The sequence below is a fragment of the Corvus hawaiiensis genome, chromosome 20 (genome assembly GCF_020740725.1).
Source record: "Corvus hawaiiensis isolate bCorHaw1 chromosome 20, bCorHaw1.pri.cur, whole genome shotgun sequence".
Lineage (NCBI taxonomy): Eukaryota > Metazoa > Chordata > Aves > Passeriformes > Corvidae > Corvus > Corvus hawaiiensis.
Window position 1 is genome coordinate 8,733,469 of NC_063232.1, and position 6,000 is coordinate 8,739,468.

Genomic DNA, 6,000 nt, shown 5'->3' on the forward strand with positions numbered 1-6,000 from the left:
TAAGTGAAGGAAAGGTCTGCGTAAGTGAAGAAGGAGTTGTGGTGACACCGATTGCTCAGTTCTCTCAGTAACAGCTTGCTGGTAACAGTCTGCACTGTACTCTGACACTGGAGACAACTTCTTGGCTATATAAGATCACTTGCCATTTCTTGATAATTGTTTTTTTCCAGATTTAAATGTTTTTAGGCTCTGAATAGTCTGTCTTGGTGATGTGTAATCCCAGTTAGGTTTATGAGCAAAAGGTGATGTATGTGTGCACCAGAGGTTTTGTCTGTGCTGGCTCAGAAACTCCACCTTTGATGTTTGCTGTCCTCAGCAACGTCTCTGTTCCCCATCCTGCCTCTGCTGCCAAGGGTGTGCCTGTGCTTCAGGGCCAGCCCCAGCAGAGACACCAGTGTGTTCACATGGCTACCCAAGACAGCTGATCATCCACCTGAGTAGTACAGAATCATCCTCACTTATACCTTCTTATGAAGAGTCATATGCCAGTTAGAAAAGGGGAGGATGGAAAGGAAAATGGAGAGCAAATAACTTGCAATACCATACGATAAAATTGTTACCTTACAAAGGAGATGTGTGACACCCAGCACACCAAAAGGTATTACTTCCTTAAAGAAGGCTGGTCTTGAATATCATGCACTGAATTTTGTAGAAGATTAAATGCTAATAATCAGATCAAATGTGGATATATGAGATGGGAGACGAGGCTGGGAAATTGCTTGCCAGACTGAACAAAGAGGAGGACAGCAGTAAAGTTATAAGCTCAATTAAGGAGAAAGATGGTTTGATGAAAACCTATACTCACAGAAATAAATCAAGTATTTAGAATATTAAAAAAAAAAAAAGACTTAAATCTGTGGACAGCTTTTCTCTGACATCCTCTATGCCAGTGTAATCTAAAGAATTCTGTGTTTTTGAATGAGTGTTACAAGAAGTTATCTGCAAGAAATAAATATAACAGCATTTAGCAGCCTTTCAGTATTTTACAAAGAGTTACTCAAATGGATCTCACAGATGGGAAATTACTGTTATCCCTGCTTTTTATGGACAGGAAGGGACAACACTCATGGCTGCAGCTTTCCCTGTTTAACCTCCATCCCTCAGGCTCAGGGCAGTGCATGGCTCTCCTGATGCTCGTCCCCTCGTGGGCCAGCTGTGAGGCCATGAACTCTGCTTTCAAGATTGATTTCAATGCTGAAGCATTAAAGCAGCATTTTAGGTACCAGTGATCCCCAGTGCAAGATATTGGTGGATGTTTATGAAGCATTTTCTTACATCCCAGTCTGTTAACTTTTCATTAATTCAGGGATAGCTCTAGAAACATAAAATGTGTAACAATGGATTGCCTACGTGATAACTAAAAAAGAAAAGAAAAGAAGTATCTTAAACTCCAGAGGCCCTCACTAATTGACCTGACATGCTTATTAAGCAGTTTTGATCAGAAATAATTAACATAATCCAGCTAGACCAATTAGAGCTCAGAAAAGGAAAAAAAAAGAAACTGTAACAATGTAGAAGCTTTAATCTGAAGAGCACCATTTGCAATATGAAATACCAGCTGATTCAGCAGACAAGTAGGAGTTCAGGAAACAAGGTATAACCCATGACCCAAGGAAACAGTAGATAAACTGAAAAGCCACGACAAGATGTTTTCTTCATGGCAGACATGCAGAAGACCTTTAAAACTTATTCTCACCTCTAGAAGAGGTGGGCAGAAGACAGAGTAGTTTAGCTAGTGCAGCAGCACTAAGAGAATGATTCAAGTGTTGGTTCCACTCCAGAGGCACTGTGGATAGGTGAGAAAAACAGCCTGTGGGAAGCATGCTTTGGAAAGTTACCCCTGAGAGACACTATCAGCAATTACTCTTTGTTGTAAGTCCTCCACTGCCGAGGACTGGAGATCTCAAATCTAACTATCCTAAGTGCAAAGGAAGAGAGAACTCTACTAACACACCGAACAGTGAGTGGTATGATTGCACAGACAGAAAAAGGTCCCCCATATGCTTTAATTAAACAATCTCAGTACCTCTCCTGATGAGTGTTCATTCCTGTTTGCAGCTGCAAGATGGCATGGCCTGTCCCAGGCACACCATCCCCAGATTCACATTCCAGACAATCCCCAACCACGTGGTGCTGCTGAACTGTGTGCCAACGTGCCCCTTCCTGAGACACCCTCTACAGGGCCAGGCACATGGGAGGGATGAAGGAGCACTTGTATGTATTAGCAGGAGGAATATCAAGCTGCTGTGAGAATGAATTGTACCGATTTAATTTTCTCCTGGCAGGGAGTTGTCTTGAGAATTTGAGCAGGTGCACAGAGATACTGATTTTCAGAACAAACATTCTGATCTTTAGATCTGAGATAATATGGCCCCAGGGAGAACTTTTAGTAAAACAGTGTATGAAAACCTTTGTGAATGGAAGTTCCCTGCCACAGAATATCACATTTAAAGTGGCCTATTTAGGAAGTTAACTAATGTCAAGGTGGTTGGTTAGAGGTTTTGTGCTTTTGTTTGTCCCACTCATACCTGTTCACAAACAGGTGTGTTCCTTATGTGTAACACAGGAAATTGTCAGATCCTGCAGGAAAGTAGCTGCAATTCTCAGCATCTCAAGGTGCTATCTTGAAACTTCATCATCTCTTAGTGGCACCAGAAAACTAATTCCTTTATGCACAAAATGAACAGCTTGAAAATCTCAAACTTCATGTGAACATGAAATATTCAAGGAAATTTTTTTCATCTTAAACCTTGACACACCCTTCGCATTCTTGCATATCCCTGAAATTCCTGTCATCTCAGGGAATGCGGATTTCAAGGCTTGGATTCAGTTGGACTGACTAATTAATTGTGTTGTAATGATCAACCTGCTTAATTTATCACTTCTTTGAACATTTAATTAGCCAACAGTGCAAGACAACTTAGTTCTGAATTAGGATAAATTAAAATGCCAGCTTTTCAGCTTTAAGGATATGTGAACCACCACCAATTGCTGCTATGAAAACACTCAGCAAAGCAGAGAGAAGAATGCAAAGATCTCAGCCAGGTTAATGATTCTGAAGTAACAGCCTTTGAAAAGCTAACTGTGAAATGTGTCTGTTCCATCACATGTCAATCTGCCTATGCTGAAAGATAAAAACAAGAAGCTGAAAATGGCAATTTCCTCCTCCTCCTCCATGCTCAGCTCCAGCTCCTTCCAGTGCAGGAGGCTCCTCGGGCCACCCACGCATCCACTCCTACCCCTGTGTAACTGGGGTCCCAGTTCAATCCCTGTACACATCCATTTGGGACCAGGTCACATGTTTTCCTACAAGCAGAGCTGTAATTCCTATTTGTAAGTACTCTGAAACTGCTTGGAACTGCCCTGGTATCAGACAGTTAAATGTTCTCGAACTGATAGAGAATAATAAACCTGAACACAGAACTTTAATAGGAAAAATGAGCACCGGAGATGGTTTAAGATTAGTAATCCATGGAGATGCTTTTGTACAGATACCCAAACTGCTTCCATTATGTGTGCTGTCATTTGGCTTCCATGACTAAGCCATTGTAATAAACTGAAAAGGACCATGGATAACACTTTTAGAAGTGCTAAAGAATCACGAGTCTAATTCTCGCTGGTTTTCTGAGAGACTCATTCTCAGCCTTGCACCTGCAGCACTCATTCGGGTGCCTTCTTCATATTTTTTCAGAATTACTATGGAAAAGATGAGACTCTTGGTATCTTTGTGTGTCTTGATATCTTGGTCAAAGCCACAAAAGGAAAAATTGACTGTCCAAATCCTTGGGCTGTTTTGCCCTCTGAGAGTCTTTGTTCTTGAGTTTTTTATTCAAAATGTGAGCACACATTGTTTGTAGAACAGAGATGAGGACCAGTGAATGCATTTCTTTCTTGTCTAATGAATATAACTCTACAACTGCAACCACCAGTGGATGCAAATGCATTCAGATCTCCTGAAGAGCTCTGAGAGATGCCCACATACATCAGTATCAGACATCTACTGATAGAGAAACCAGGGGTGGCAAGCAGCAATACCAGTTTCGTTCCAAATTATTCTGACTACACTTTTCAATGGTATATTTAGTGCTAATTAGTCCATTTTGAATTGTTTGCCCAAACTATACAATAGTATCATTTCATTAAAAAGTTCAGTTAAAGAAGAGAGAAAAAACTTCCTGTCAGAAAGCTATCTGTACACATACTATATCTGCACACCCCATATATGCACACTGTATAATCAGGCATGCTCAAATTAGAGATGAAATTACAGCTTTTCTGTTACCATGAGAACAGCAACATTTCTCACAGCCTGTTAAAATTATTAACTCAAGGAGCTTATATCTTTTTAAACTTCATTATTATTTATCTAGGGTTGTACAAGCTTTGGCTGTGCCCACACTAGCCAGCATTAATCACATCTCAAGTGAACTACTGCCAGCATGGAGAGACCCTCTACCGTTTTTTGCCAGCCACAATAATTAGCTTTTATCCTTCTGTTGTCCTTTTTTTTTCCGTAGCAGCCATGTGTGGACATTACAGCGGAAACTGCTGCAATGAAAAAGCCAGAGAAGCTTACAGGAATCTTACAGCCTGTGCTCCACAGCAGTGAGCAAGTTCAGCAGTGGTCTAAGTTCAGTGGTGTGGGGAAAAGGAATGATGATGAGAGCCTCAAACCCTTTCCTCACAGCCAGTACAAGCCCAGGTCTCAGTGAAGGCAGTGTCACCCCAGAGCCTGAGGTTGCCATGGCAATGTGCAGGGAGGCCAGCCTTGCTCCAGCAGGACGAGGGCTGTGTGTTTTCCCATCTGGTGGTGACTTGATCCTCTGACGCACAGCCTGCCCTGTCCTCTCCTTCTCACCTCAGCAGCAATTGGAACAGTTTGCTTTCAGCAGAGAGTGGGTGAGGAAAAGCCTCTGTGAGTGTTTGGCTCGGTGCAAATGAGATTAACGGCAGGAGCGTGGGTCTGAAGCAGAGCTCCTGCTGGCAGCATGTGCTGGTGACAGAGCTGGCCTGATTCCTGCTGCACTTCATCTGCTTTACGTGTCCTGGTGGCTCAAAGGAGATGGAGGGGACATTTGGAAAAACGAAGGATTTCAACTGCCTTGTTACCCGCTGACACCAGAGTCACTGTAGCTGCCTGGGCAATCCATCATGCTCTGGCTCCCACCTAGCTGCCAGCTTTCAGGTTGTTCCAGGAAAAGGGCACTCATGTGGCCATGTGTCAAAAGGAAACACAGGTGAATTCCAGTTTGGGGCTGCTCAGCTTAGAGGTGTTTCAGTCTTTGTTCATGACATGTTCATCATTAGACTCCTGCTGCCATCCCAAAGCAGGACAGATAAAAGTTTTAGGATTTCAGAAGTCAAATTCACAGAATTCCTTGATAATTCTGATTATCTTCTTTTGTTTAACTGCTACTTAAATACAGTCAAACAGGCTTTAGGGCCTTAAGATGAACTGTGTTGCCTCCTTTGGCTTCCAGCCATGACTATCAGACCAGCTCAAACAGAGACAGTGGCACAAGCCCAAGGAGGAAAGTGAGTGAGTGGCAGCGCACCTTGGGACACCTGAACAGCCTCCAGGAACCCCCTGGCTCTGCAGGTGCTCAGTGGGACCACGACACATGTGCAAAGGTTGGGCCACACACTGCAGTCTTGCATTCTACAAGTGCGATGTGAGTTAGAATCACCTTGGATTCCTGTTCCTTCTTTCTTGTTTTTCTGGGGATGAAAATAATCCCTGTAAAGAGGCCCTGTACTTCCCTTGTTGGTTTTCAGACTCTCGGGGGCTTTGTGCCCTGTGTCTGTGCAGCAGGGCCTTCACCAGGAGCTGAGCTGGAGGCCACACTCACCTGTACTGCTCTCAGAGCAACTCCTGTGCTTGTAACTCACAGAGGTTAGTGCAAGCAGCTCAGAGGTGTTTTCCAATATATCTTTGCAACCACATCGTTTTAGTTTTGCTTGGGTCCCTACAAGGTACAAAATATTTCCAGAGGGAAAAAG